Source organism: Eleutherodactylus coqui, chromosome 9 (genome assembly GCF_035609145.1).
Source record: "Eleutherodactylus coqui strain aEleCoq1 chromosome 9, aEleCoq1.hap1, whole genome shotgun sequence".
Lineage (NCBI taxonomy): Eukaryota > Metazoa > Chordata > Amphibia > Anura > Eleutherodactylidae > Eleutherodactylus > Eleutherodactylus coqui.
Genome location: NC_089845.1, coordinates 132,267,874 through 132,282,609, shown reverse-complemented (window position 1 = coordinate 132,282,609; position 14,736 = coordinate 132,267,874).

Here is a 14,736-nt window from a genome sequence, read left to right as displayed (position 1 = left end):
ATGCTGGTGCCTGACATAGTGACTTCCTGGGAGCACAAGGCCAAGTAATGTCTAGGTGGTCACTGTAGGATTAGCTGAGGAGAAGCAGTCCAGAAAGTTTAAGGTAGAAGGAAATAACAAAGTAAGACCAGCCAACATATATACTGGGGGAGATATTTACATAATGTATGAAAAAAATTTCACTGCAGTAGCCCTTTAAGGAAGGACTCATTTGTAACTGTATGTTGCAGAAAAGTAGCGTATAAGTGGCTTTTTCTGCACGTTTCCACATCAGAATTTAACATAGAGGTAATATAAAAAGCCAAATCCTCCCTTTTTCTCATTTTAGCATAACAAATTCCTGCCCAACTCTGACTCCAATCTGGCAATCAGAATAATCGCTGAATCACCGACCCTTCTGAAGTTATTAGTGACTATAAGATATAATATTGTAACACTCAAGAAAGGCGTCCAAGCATCTCGTTTATTGAATTTCCTATCCCAATGACCTCAAGCTGAGAGTTCCATAGTCTCACTGCTTTTACAGTAAAGAATCCCCTTCTATGTTGGTGTAGAAACCTTCTTTCCTCTAGATGTAGAGGGCGCCCCCTTGGTGCAATCCTGGACATAAACCGATCAAGGGTGAGGTCTCTGTATTGTCCCCTGATTGATATATATATGTTAAAGGAACTTTTTTTTAGCCAAAAATAATTAACAAATAAACACCGGCAACTGGAACAACAGGTGCCCAACTCAATAGTGCAGTACATTACACAGCTACCGGAACAGAATAATCATTACCTATGTACACTCCTCTTGACACATAACATTTGGCTAGAAATTTATATTTGATCTTTATTAGCTAGTCAACAGAATCACAGAAAAAGAGACTCCAAATGCACTAACCAGATATAACAGGAAAAATAAAAAAAGATGAACAAGAACAAGAATTTGACTTGGATGAGTCTGTCTCCAGTGCTAACCAAAGGGGAACCAGAACCCTTAAGTATGTCCTCAGCCTCCCCCGACAGCAGATCAGGGATATCAGCCATCCACATCTGTGTGGCCTTCTCACCCAGCGGGGCAAGATGTTGCGTTAGAAACATAGAAACTAGTCAATGGCTTAACAAGGTTGCACATCTGCGCCAAGCCCTCCAGCCGCGTCAGAGACAGTGAAATGGATAGGCCCCCAAACTGGGCCCTGACTACATCCTGCAGCTGGTAATATCTAAAGTAGGAATTCTCAGGCAGGCCATAGGTTATCTGCAGCTGCAGGAAGGTGCAGAACATGCCCTCACTGACTATATCATAGAGGACATTGAGAGAGTCTCCAAAAAGCAGACTCCGTAAAACTTCGCAAGTGCAGCAAATTGGGATTATTCCACAGTGGGGTGTGTGGGGACCACGTGGCCCCCTTCTCAGTGGACAGCCGTAAGGCACAGTGCCAGATCTTGAGTGTTACCAGCATGGGGGCGGGCAAAGGGACAACAGAAGATGAGGGACCACTCAGCAGGCTCTGGGCAGGGCCCACCACTCTGTGCTCCAGACCCACCACCGGATTATAGTCTGACGAAGACAGCCACCATCCCGCATATATCAACTGGCCAGCCGAATGATAGTAGTAGAAATGTGGTAAGGCTAAATCTCCCCCTCTCACCGGAAGGCACAGAGTCTCCAATCTAATCCTGGGTGGGGTGCCCCTCCACAAAATACGTAGCACAATCCCACGACGCCTAGTAAACTTTTTTGGAACTAACATAGGGAAGTTATGCAATATGTACAAAAATTTTGGCAGCAGTTTCATTTTTAGCAAATTTATTCTGCCCACTAAAGTAAGCGGGAGCGAGGTCCAACGCACTGCCATTTCCTCAGCCCAGCCCAGGAAGGGAACTACATTAGAGTCATAGAAAGTAGAGACCCCCGCTGACACGTCTATGCTCAAATAAGTTGTGTGAATTGTCCAACTCAGTGGGGTGGGCAGCAAAAGCTCAGCAGCTGCAGGATTCACTTTCAGCAAGTGGGTCTTGTCCCAATTAACTTTGATGCCAGAGTACATGCCAAGTGTGTCAAATATAGCCAGCGCTGAGTCAAGAGGCCAGTCAGACCTGGATCGCAAGAGGCTCTATAGCAAAGGTAAACCAGGTGGGGGACAGAGGGCAGCCCTGTGTCGTACCCCTACTCAGGGAAAACTGGGCAGAAACGTGGATATTGGTTTTAATATTGGCCACCGGGGAGTCATACAGGATCCCAACCCACTTAATAGTTAATAGGTTGGCCCAAACCGCTGCATCACTGCCCACAGGTGTTTCCACTCTACTGAGTCGAAGGTCTTTGCCTGGTCTATAAATACCAGGGTGCGCTTCCTGCCATCAGTGTGCTCATATGACAGATGGTTGAAAAGTCACATCAGGTTCATGTCTGTGCTTTTTCTAGGCATGAAGCCAGACTGGTCAGCGTGTATGACCTCCCCAAGAACTGAGTTTATACGCGTCGCCAATATTTTCGCAAGGATTTTAACGTTGTTAATAGGAAGTGAAATGGGGCGGTGAGAGACGCTGTCTGTAGGGTCCTTGCCAGTTTTAGGGATCATGACTATTAGGGCCTTGCGCATGGTATCCGGCAGAGCCCCCTCCCACAGGATAGAGTTGTACAGCATTTGGAGTCGAGGGGCCAAGAGTTCTACATTCTTTTTATACTACTTCCCAGGGAGCCCGTCTACGACTGGTAATTTCCTGTTGGGGAGCCATTTAATGGCTTCCATTATTTCCTCTATGCTCAGGGCTCCATCCAGGTAGGTTGTACTATCCCGGCTCAACGTAGAGAAGGGGACATCGTTGAGATAAGCCAGCAGCTGTGCATCAGAGCAGCTTAGTTTGGAGGTATATAGGTCCCTATAGAATTGGGCAAACGCTTGCTTAACTAGTTTAGGATCATTTATTAGGGCATCCGTGTTAGCCCGCACCACTGTAATTGGTGGTAGTGACTGATGCTCTCTGGCCAAGTAGGCCAGCATGTGGCCGTTTTTGTCTCTCTGATTGAAAACCTGGCGACTGGAATAAAAAGTTTCCTTTTTTGTATACTCAATAAGCAGCAGTTTATATTCCCGTTGCAGGTTATTAAGAGGTAAAGTAGTTTCTGGGGAAGGATCTGCTATGTGTATAGCCTCTGCTGAGTCAAGGCGGCACTCCAGGTCCAATCGGGTGGCCCACAGGGACCTTCTATGATCAACTATGGCGGAGGCAATGGACCCACTGATAAAAGCCTTAAACGCATCCCATACCACCAACTCTGCGGTCGTCCCCTCAGTGACCCCCCCCCAGTACATCCCAGCCTCCTGCTCTACATATTCATGTACCTCCCTCTGCTCCAGCCACAGTGGACTTAGCCTCCACATAGGGCGACAACCATATCCCCTGATATATTTAAACATAGTTAAATCCCAATTTTGATAACCTTTCTGGGTATTGTAGTCTGCCAATTCCATTTATTACTTTAGTTGCCCGCCATTGTCCCTGCTCAAGCTCTGATATGTTCTTCTTGAGTACCAGTGCCCAAAACTGTCCTCAATCTTCCATGTGTGGTCTGACCAGTGATTTGTAAAGAGGAAGAACAATGTTCTCATCATGTGTCCCTAGACCTATTTTGATGCACCTTACGATCCCCATTTGTCTTGGCAGCAGCTGCCTGACACTGGTTACTCCAGTTAAGCTTAGTTAACTAAAACCTCCAAGTCCTTCTCCATGTCAGTGTTACCCAGGGGTTTCCCAATTAGTATGTAATGGTGACATGTATTTCCTCTGCCCATGTGGAAAACCTCACATTGATCAGTGTTACACCTCATTTGCCACTTTTCTTCCCCCAATTTTTCCAAAATCTCTTGCAACCACATTCTGTCCTCTTTTGTTAATTACATAGTTTTCTATCATCTGCAAATATTGATATGTTACTGCAAAATCCCTCCACAACGGCATTAATAAATATGCTTATCTGTATCTGCTCATGTGTGTCGGAAGGAAGAGTGGAATGGACAGGTAAGTACTAATGGTGCACCATTTTGCTCTCTATGGCACTCCAATATACTGGCAGAATGGGAGTCTTCTGATGTGTGGTTGAGGCCGTAGACTTGTTTCACATGGAGTGTGGCAGTAGACAACTCTAAAAACTGTTTTGGCATTTTCCATCCATAATGCCGGTTTCACACAGGCGAGAAAATGGAATCCCCTTCAGCCGCGACTGGGGAAATCCCCTACTGCTGTGGAGATGGAGGGATTCCCCATAGTGATGCAAGGCTATTTTCACATGAAACTGCCTCACATCCTCGTGGCTTTCACATGGTAGAAAATGTTATATCAGGCCATAAATCACGGCTCAACATCGCCCTCGCCTGTGCGAAACTAGCCTAACTGCTATGAAACATTCATTTTACAGGTGCATTTCAATAAATCCTCATGACTCCGTTGACTATAATGGAGACCGACACGTTTCTGTTGGGTATGTTTGGAACTGTTCCTGCTGTCAAGAAAACATTTTTGAACCAACAGAAGGGAAAAGTTGCCAATGCGAATAGAGCCTTAAGACGTTTGTTGTGACGCTACGGTGTCTCTAGTCCGTTATTATCGTGGTTTTGGTTCCATCATAATTTATTTTCACAGATTGGAATGAAATTCTAAACCTTCTAGAAAAAAGCTTCACAGCTGGCACCTGTTAAAAAATCATTTTGAAGATCATCTTCGCTATTACGTGCTCGGCATTCCCACGGGGAACCATGTGTCAGACGCACACGCGTTCTACGGGATGGAACATTTCTTTTCATCTGGGACTTCCTTGTGTTCGTCTTTGAATGTTGCCAAGAGAACATAGACTTATGAACAGACTTGTCTATTCTGCCTGGAAATGATGTACTGAACCCGCTAAACACCGATTTACTTTTCCGATTTCAAAATAATTTTTCATAAGTAAAGTACATTTATGCCATTTTATTTTACCTTAACCCCTTAGTGACTAACACTGTTTGTGCCTTAATGACCAACTCATTTTTCCTTTTTTTTCATCATCGCATTCCTAGAGCCATAACTTTTTAATCTTTCTGTCGGCAGCCATATGAGGGTTGGCTTTTTGCGGGACCAGTTATATGTTTTAATGGCATCCTTTTTGGTACATATAAAGTATTGCATACCTTTTTTTTTTAATTTTAGGGGATTGGGGGAAAAAAAGCAATTCCACCATTTGTTTTTTGGATTTCATTTTTACGGCATTCAGTATGCAAAATAAGTAATGCGCTAACGTTATTCTCTGGGTCAGTGCGATTCCGGTGCCAGCAAGTATATAGTCCTTTTTAATGTTTTGCTATTTTTGTACACAAAAAACCTTTTTTTTCTATAGATTTGCTTTTGTGTTGCCGCATTCCAAGAGCCAGAACATTTTTATTTTTTCTATCTATGCAACTCTTTAAGGGCTCGTTTTTTGCAGCATGAACTCTAGTCTTCATTTATCCAATTTTTGGAAACCTTTTGATTTGCTTTTTATTCCATTTTTTTCTATAGGCAAGATTAACAAAATCTGCAATTCTGGCATGTCCTTTATTTCTTTTGTTTCAAAAAAAGGTTTTATTGAATTTCTCACTTTTTGTTCAAAAAGATTTTATTAGGACAATCAATATAATGATACAGTCAGGGCGTTCAAGAAGACTTCACATGAACTCAAATGTTAATGAAGTGAGTCGAGTTGTCCTCTATTTTGTGTTTAACAGTACTCAACTGAGCACAGATTTGTGATAAAGCAGAAATAAGTAACAGACAGTAGAAGAAAAGAGACAAAACTTAGAGAGGAGAAAAATGAAGGAGGGGGGGTAAGGGAAGGGGAGATAGGCCAGGCAAGCGCTCTAGACTTGCACAGCAACCATGTCTGTTGGGTCTAATGGCGTTAGGGAGTCTCTGCGACCAAGTCTACTCATGACATCTCTTAACGGTTTAACCGCTCATCCTCAGTCTCCGACTGTGCACTCCCCTGATCTCCAGGTTTCAAGTGGGAGAAGAGCAGGGCCGGTCGGGCGGCCGAGGAGGTAGCGACCCCCGTGCCACCCACTTCTTGGCTTCAGTGGTGGCTCTGAATTCCAGCCAGGGCCGCCATAGCGCATATTAGCCCGCTGACTTCATGTCCTCATCCGCCCTCATCTCGTATCTTGCCAGTTCGTTGATGACTTCGACCCAGTGACCTCTGGTGGGGAAGGCGTCAGACCGCCAGAACCTTGGTATGGTCTGTCTGACTGCCTGTACAAAAAAGCGCCATAGGCCTTTCTTCGTCTTGGATATGGAACCCTGGAACATGGACAGTACCCCTACCTTGAGTGTGAGCTGCATGTCTCCGTCATTTAGCTTGTTGAAGAGATTTAATACATCCTTCCACAGAGAAGCTATCTGTGTGGAGCTCCACCAGATATGGGACATACTTCCTGTCGCGTTTGGACATCTCCAGCATGTTGGGCTAAGTTGTGGGAGGATTTTGTGCAACCTGACCGGGGTTCTATACCAGCGCGAAATTATTTTAAAATTAAGCTCTTGGAGTCTGCAGTATACCGACTCTTTATGTGTCAAGGCAAAAGCCTTTTCCCAATCAGCCAGGGGCAGGCTCCTACCCAGTTCCTCTTCCCCCGCGCCCACGAAGTCTGGTGGGGCGACCCCCATCTCCTGGTCAAGCATCATCTTGTATAGCACTGAAATTGGATGGCTGATAGGGTCCGTGAACATGCAGAGTCTCTCGAAATCGGTAAGATCCCTCGCTGCCCGGGACTCAGAGGTCAGGGAGTCCACCAAGCTCCTCAGCTGAAAGTATTCCAGCCAGGCTCCTGGGGGGACAGTTTGCCCTGCGAAAAACTCCGTCAGGGGTTTCAGCTTTTTCCCACCCATCACGTCTCTAAGTCGCGGCGTGGGGTTCGCTGGGACGGTCGCTAAGATTTTACGCTGCACAAAGGCCTTACATTGGGGGTTGGCCAGTAGAGGTGTGAGGGGACCCGGTACCGAGATCAGCTCATTACCCTTCGCAAACCCCAACCAGGCCTTCATCAGCTGGCTCAATAGTGGTGATATCTTGGGGATGCTCCTGATCAGAGCCCCCGGGACCCAAAAAATTCCCTAGGTCAACCTAGGGTCGAGATCATGCTCCAATTCGACCCATAATTTGGAGTCTCGGTTTCTGAGCAGATTTAGCACGCAGTTCGCTAGGTTGGCTTTATAATATAGAGAGAAGTCCGGGAGGCCCAGACCTCCCTTTGTCTTGCTTCTGGTTAGAGTACTGTATTTTAGTCTGGGGCTGCGGCCTCGCCAGACAAATTTTGTGACCAAGGAACGGATGTGTTTGAAAAAGGATCTATGTAATTTGATGGGAAATGCCTGTAATATGTATAAAAACCACAGCAGGGCATCCATTTTGACTGCGTTTATCCTACCCCCCCCCCAGGATAGGAAAAGGGGGTTCCATTTCCCCAGGTCCCTTTCCAGGTTTGTTAGAAAAGGTTTGAAGTTCAGGTCATATGTGCTTGCTGGGTCATCTGGTAGCTGCACTCCTAAGTATTTGAGAGAGTTGGTTCGCCATTTGAGCGAGAATAGCTCCTGCAGGGATTGTGTTTCGGCTCGAGGGAGGGAGAAGTTCAGCATTTTGTATTTTTGTAGGTTAATTTTAAAATTGCTTATTGTACTGAATTTATCGAATTCCTTTAATAGAACTGGGATTCCTATTCTTGGATAGGATAGGTATAGCAGGAGGTTCTCTGCAAATAAGGAGAGTTTGAGCTCCCCTTGCCCCAACCTCACACCTTTTATAGCATTGTTTTTCCTTATGGCACTGGCCAGGGACTCCACCGTCAGTATGTATAGAAAAGGGGACAATCGGCAACCCTGTCGTGTTCCATTCCGAATACAAATGTTGTCCGACAAGGCCCCATTGACTCTAATCCTAGCCGAGGGGTCCCTGTACAGCGCCATTATCCAGTCCCTCATGCGGGGAACCAGTCCAACTCTCCTCAGTGTGCCCTCTAGAAACCTCTATCTGACTCTATCGAAGGCCTTTTCGGCGTCGACCGCCATGAGGCATAGCGGGGACCTCACCTGTCGGGGTCGGGCATGCGCTATCAGCGACATGGATTTTATTATATTGTCCCTCCCCTCTTTTCCCAGGACAAATCCCACCTGGTCTCTATGGACCAGTTTCGGAATACGGGGCTGAAGCCGGGTGGCAATTAATTTTGCAAAGAGCTTGACATCTACGTTTAGAAGTGAGATAGGCCTGTAATTTCCGCATTCCATGGCGTCTTTCCCCGGGTTAGGTATTACGACCAGGTGCACCTGCAGGGCTTAAGTCGGGAAGGGGCTTCCCCTATTTATCGCGTTAAAGGAACCGATTAGCAGTGGTGCGATATGGTCTTTGAAAAGTTTGTAGAATTTTGAGGACAAACTGCCCGGTCCCGGACCCCTGCCCACTTTGAGTTCTTTGATTAGGGCCGAAATCTCCAGAAGAGAGAAGTCACCTTCCATTTCTGCTGACGCTTCTGGATCTATGGGTCCAGGGGCGTGACTATCTAGGTACCCCTCCACGTCTCCCTCCCTCGGGGCTTGGACGGACTTCCGCTCGATATTATATAGGTTGGGGAAGTAGACATTAGCAAGTGGGATCACTGAGTTCATAACTTCCAATTTTAAGGAAAATATAGCGGCCTTGTGGGTCCACCATTTGATCTACCACTACATGTTGAAAAGACATGTGTAGTGCCACCGAGACCCCCCCCCCCCCGCCCTTTTCGTTGGGTGTGGGCTGTGTACCCAGGTAGTGTAGAATTTAGATGAGATACATGGGATGTTGTTTGCCTTGAAGTGGCTCCCTTGTAACATGGCCACCATAATTCCCTTTTTACGTAAGTGGTAGAGGACCTGGTTCTTCTTTTCCGGGGTATTCAACCCTTTAATGTTGTTTGTACATACTGTTATGTTAGCCATATCAACGTGTGTGGGAGGAGTGTGTTTGGTTGTCTGGTGACCGGCCTTCCGCGATGCCTTGGGGTAGGGGGGGGGGGATGGGTAAAACATGGGGGAGAGGAGAAAGAGGGAAGAGAGAGGAGGGACAGAGAAAAGAAAGACAGAAAAAAGGAGCAAATATGGGGTAAAGCCCTACTAAACATTCCTAAATGCAATCTAAGAAGAATCCTTAAGTGGCAGCGCACTGGCTGCACCCTCTATTAGGGAACGAACGAAACCTGGCGCCGAGGCAGCGCCCCGTGGCAGCTACGGCTGAAACATATAGAACAATAATAAACTTTCAAGGCTGTGACTAGATGACACCTTTTTTGGGTGTGTAAACTACAACTCAGCGGGACCCGGAGGGGGGAGAGCGAGCAAAGACATAAGTATGTATGTGTGCTAACATATCAATAATTGGTGGGTAAAAACAGGCGGTGGGGTTCGGGCCGTCAGCGTTTGGCTCTGTCTCTGACTCTCTGCCACGAGGAGTCCACGGCTGGGGCAAGCGCCCCTTCTCGTTGTGGCCAGTCTGGCAGGCTGATCATCGGGAGTTCAAATGTGCTCAAGAATTTCTCACTTTTTAACATGCTGGATAGCTTTAGCAAGTTCCCCTTGCAGGAGGTATCTACTAAACAGTGAATTAAGGTAAACATTTAGAAGGACAAAAACAAACGCACATATAATCAAAGAATGCTGTGTAGAACAAACCTTTTATCCATTAACTTCTCCCACTCCCCATCAACCCCCCACCCCCACCCGTCCATAATATCTAGTAGATGCAAAATAATTCTTATCTCTCTCCCCTCCCAGCCTGGCCTTGCTCATTAGATATGTCCTTATTAAATTCCCTTTTTATATTTAATTCTATATATCTTTATTTACTATTTTAATTATTTACCCCCCTCCCCCAAAGTGATAATATAAAATCGATTCTACTCCTGATCCGACTCCTCATGTGCTCGGCAGTCTTTTATTTTTAACAGCGTTCCCCATGCAGTATAAATCATATGCTAAATTAATTCTGCAGGCCAGTATGATTATGTCATAACTAGAGATGAGCGAGCACCAAAATGCTCGGGTGCTCGTTACTCGAGTCGAACTTTCAGTGATGCTCGAGAGTTCGTTTCGAGTAACGAACCCCATTGAAGTCAATGGGCGACTCGAGCATTTTTGTATATCGCCGATGCTCGCTAAGGTTTTCATTTGTGAAAACCTGGGAAATTCAAGAAAGTGATGGGAATGACACAGAAACGGATAGGGCAGGCGAGGGCCTACATGTTGGGCTGCATCTCAAGTTCTCAGGTCCGACTATTAAGCCACAATAGTGGCAAGAGTTAGACCCCCCCCCCCCCCACACTGTCAGCATAAAGATCGTTCTCCTCTGCCACAGCTGTAACAGCTGTGGCAGAGAAGAACGATGTTAGCCCATTGAATTCAATGGAGCCGGCAATACAGCTGGCTCCATTGAAAGCAATGGGCTGCCGGCGATCGCGGGATGAATTTTCGGGAAGGGCTTAAATATATAAGCCCTTCCCTGCAATTCATCCAGAAATGTGTAAAAATTAAAAAAAAATATACTCACCTTGTCCCGGCAGAGCGATGTTAGCCCATTGAATTCAAAGGAGCCGGCAATACAGCTGTCTCCATTGAAAGCAATGGGCTGCCGGCGATCGCGGGATGAATTGTCGGGAAGGGGTTAAATATATAAGCCCTTCCCTGCAATTCATCCAGAAATGTGTAAAAATAAAAAATATATATATACTCACCTGGTCCCAGCAGACGGAGTTCAGCGCGGCCGGCTGCAGTCCTCCTGAACTGCTCTGAACAGCTGTGAGTAGTATTCAGCAGCCGGGGATTTAAAATCCCCGCCTGCTGAATGAGCTGCCTCTAATTGGTCACAGCCTGACCAATCAGAGGCAGATTCCACTCACACACCCATTCATGAATTTATGAATGGGTGAGTGACTGCTGCCTCTCATCTGATTGGTCCCGCTGAGCCAATCAGAGGCAGCAGTCACACACCCATTCATAAATTCATGAATGGGTGTGTGAGTGGAATCTGCCTCTGATTGGTCAGGCTGTGACCAATTAGAGGCAGCTCATTCAGCAGGCGGGGATTTTAAATCCCCGGCTGCTGAATACTACTCACAGCTGTTCAGAGCAGTTCAGGAGGACTGCTGCTGGCCGCGCTGAACTCCATCTGCCGGGACCAGGTGAGTATATATATATATATTTTTTTTTACACATTTCTGGATGAATTGCAGGGAAGGGCTTATATATTTAACCCCTTCCCGACAATTCATCCCGCGATCGCCGGCAGCCCATTGCTTTTAATGGAGCCGGCTGTATTGCCGGCTCCTTTGAATTCAATGGGCTAACATCGTTCTGCCGGGACAAGGTGAGTATATACATATTTTTTTTTTTACACATTTCTGGATGAATTGCAGGGAAGGGCTTATATATTTAAGCCCTTCCCGACAATTCATCCCGCGCTGTATTGCCGGCTCCATTGAATTCAATGGTCAGTGCTCGTTTAATCGAGACGAGTACCGCGTGGTGCTCGTCTCGAGTAACGAGCATCTCGAGCACCCTAATACTCGAACGAGCATCAAACTCGGATGAGTATGCTCGCTCATCTCTAGTCATAACCAAATTTATATAGGTTTGTTTTGTTCTTTTTGCAACTGTTTCACTTTTTTTTTTATGTATTTTTTTGTCTATCACTGCGTTCAAAGACCCCTAACATTTTTCTTTTTTTGTCAACAGTGCTACGAAAAAGTTTTTTTTGCGGGATGAGTTATACTTTTTTTATGGTACCATTTGTTAATCCATCCAACGTTTTAATCACTTTCTATTCCATTTTTTGTGAGGCGAGGCAGGCAAAATTAACTATTTTTGCCTTGTTTTTTTGTTTTTCATAACGTGTATTATGTGGGTAAAATAATGTACTAACTTTATTCTCTGTGTCATTACGAATGCATCTATAACAGATGTGTTTTTTTTACATAGTAAAGGAGAAAGGTGGGGTTTTGATATTTTTATATTTTTTATTTTTGTCCCACTTAGTGACTTCAATATCACCATATTTTATCATTCTTCTATTCCACTACTATACTTCAGTATAGCAGTGTATTAGAAAGCCTATAAAGCTCAGCTTCCAGGTGACATAGCAACCTATTGGGACCCCGTGATCACATCGCAGGGGTTCGATGGGTAAGAGGGAGCCCCCTCCCTCTGTCAGCGTTTTACATGCTGCAGTCACAGTGACCGCGACATGTAAAGCGTTAAACAGCGGGGATCTATAGTTTCTGCGGTCCCCACTATTGGAGCATGTGCCAAGCTGTCATCCGATAGCCAAGCACGTGGTCCACCTGGCACGGGAGACTTGTGCAGGATTTTGATGCAGCTATCGTCATAAGACGCCACCTCAGAATAATGCCCCTTAACGGTCACCGTCAAAAGACGTATGGGCGGTTATTAAGTGGTTAAAGGGGTTGTACCACAATTGCAAGTTATTTCCTATTGACAGAATAGGGAATAACTTGCTGATCGATGGGGTTTTCACCACTGAAACCCCCACAATCTCAAGAACAGGGGTCCCATGCCTCTTTCCTCCTCACTGTGGGGTTACAGTCGTCTCCCGCACAGTGAGGCGAAGACTGAATGGGGTACACTAGTGTTTCATTCACTTTCGATGATACTGTGGAGATACCTGAATGGGTGCAGCTCGGCTATTTCCACCAGTCCCATTGAAATGAATTGAGCGCTGATCGCATGTGCTCGGCCTGCGTTCCATTCACAGTGGCGTCACTGCAGGGGGAGAAAAGAACCCCACAGTGACAGAAGAGCGGGACATGGGACTCCCATTCTCAAGATCAGCGTTAAGACCTCCACCGATCAGCAAGCTGCCCCCTATCCTGCGGGTAACAAGAATCTTCCTAGTCGTCCTATTGGTGCACCACAGAGGCATCTTGCAGGTGACGAGGCTATATCAATATATGAGCCCACAAGCTGCCTGACAAAAAGGGGCCATACTTCTCAAGATGCAGCCGTAACTAACCCCAAGCAGCCACTCATCTTACACCCCTACAACTTACTGCCTGAAACTACAGCCTCAGTCACCTTCATAACCGACCAGTGGCTGCAGTCAAGCAATTCCACTCCACAATGAAGTCATTTGGCAGCGGCACATTAACTAGCGTAACTCATGATAAACGTGATGTGAATCCAGAATCTGGTGTGAGATGAATCGCACAAAGCCATCAGAGGGAACTGTCCATGCTTTGCTGATTTCAATAGTTAACAAACCATTTCCCCTTATACAGTAGCAGACAGATTCTCATTTAGCAACAATATGAAAAATATCGCTCCAGAGTCACAGAGTACATAAAATATATAAAATACGCCAGTGATGCCGGGTTACAGCAATGCGGGCACGGAGCAGATGAGCGACATTCACCGCGCTGCCAGTTTATGCCTAACTATAAATTAATTGAGAATTATATGGTGGAACAAGCTGTGAGGCTTCAGCGCCGAAAAGCTCAGAAAACACAAGGAGGCTCTGAAATATAATGGGGTCAGATCGGAGTAACCAACCTGGGCTGGAGGCTTCGCTGCCGTATATCCGATCGGGACCCACACTTTTTTTTTCATGGTGGATATAGCTGGAAGGAAAAATGTAGATAATTCAATTTTCTATAATTTTCTAAATCTAATTTTCTATCGCTAACACTTAAAGATGTGCAAATCAATGTGCTCCTCTACTGATCTGCTAATTACCAGATTCACCAGCCTGGAGAATGCAATTGAAGAGTCGATTCACCAATCATTCCCTTCAGTATGTGAGGACAAGATCCAGTTTGCTGCTCTCGTCCTCTATCTAAATAACCTTGTAGTGGCCCAGAGTTGGGGCCCCCACAGCACTTGTTCAGCTACCTGCAGTGGAATGTCTAAGCGTGTCTATGTAATTATGTCAGTGTTGTCTAGCCTGTGTATGTCTGTACCCCTGTCACCCTAACCTGCTCTGTGTTGTGTCGGTTGTCTATGTCTGGGGTAGGATTGGCCAGGGGGAGGGGTTATGTTTAGTCAGGTTTGAGAAAAGGGGAGAAACATAAAAATGTAGTCGGAGACAAAGGACGTGAGGAGCCAAGCTTAGGCTCATACCTCCACAGTGCCACCTATTGGAAGGCAGCGATTTTAAAAAATGCTGCCTTCCAATAGGTGGCACTGTGGAGGTATTGTTTCATTTCCCTTATTTGCATATTACCCAGAGGAGCATGAATGGCCTTTTAAGTCTCCTCACTCACTCACCATCTAGGTGCTCTCTTTAAGGAGAATAGATAGCATTTCTGACCCACATCACAGGCCTCTCTCTGGCAAAGCCAGAAACCTACTGCACACTGATGAGGGGCAAATACCCTGAAACCATAGGCGTAGCGTCAGGGGTTGCTGGGGTCACCATGGCGACCCGGCCCCTGTGCTCAGTGGGCCCCGAGGCCGCCCTCCGTCATACCTACATACACATTTAGTGCATTAATGGGTGGCCGTTCTGTGTGCAGCAAGATTCCAATCAGGCTGCATGCAGAACGGCCAGCCCGAGTGTAGCCAGGCAGAGCAGGGGGGAGGAGGAGAAGGGAAGAAGTCACATCGGCCGCCACTGTGATCATGTGCTGCCCCCTGCTTCCTGCTGAACATGGAGCTGCAGTGTCGGGGTAAGTGTATATATGTGTATGTGTGTGTATCTGTCTGT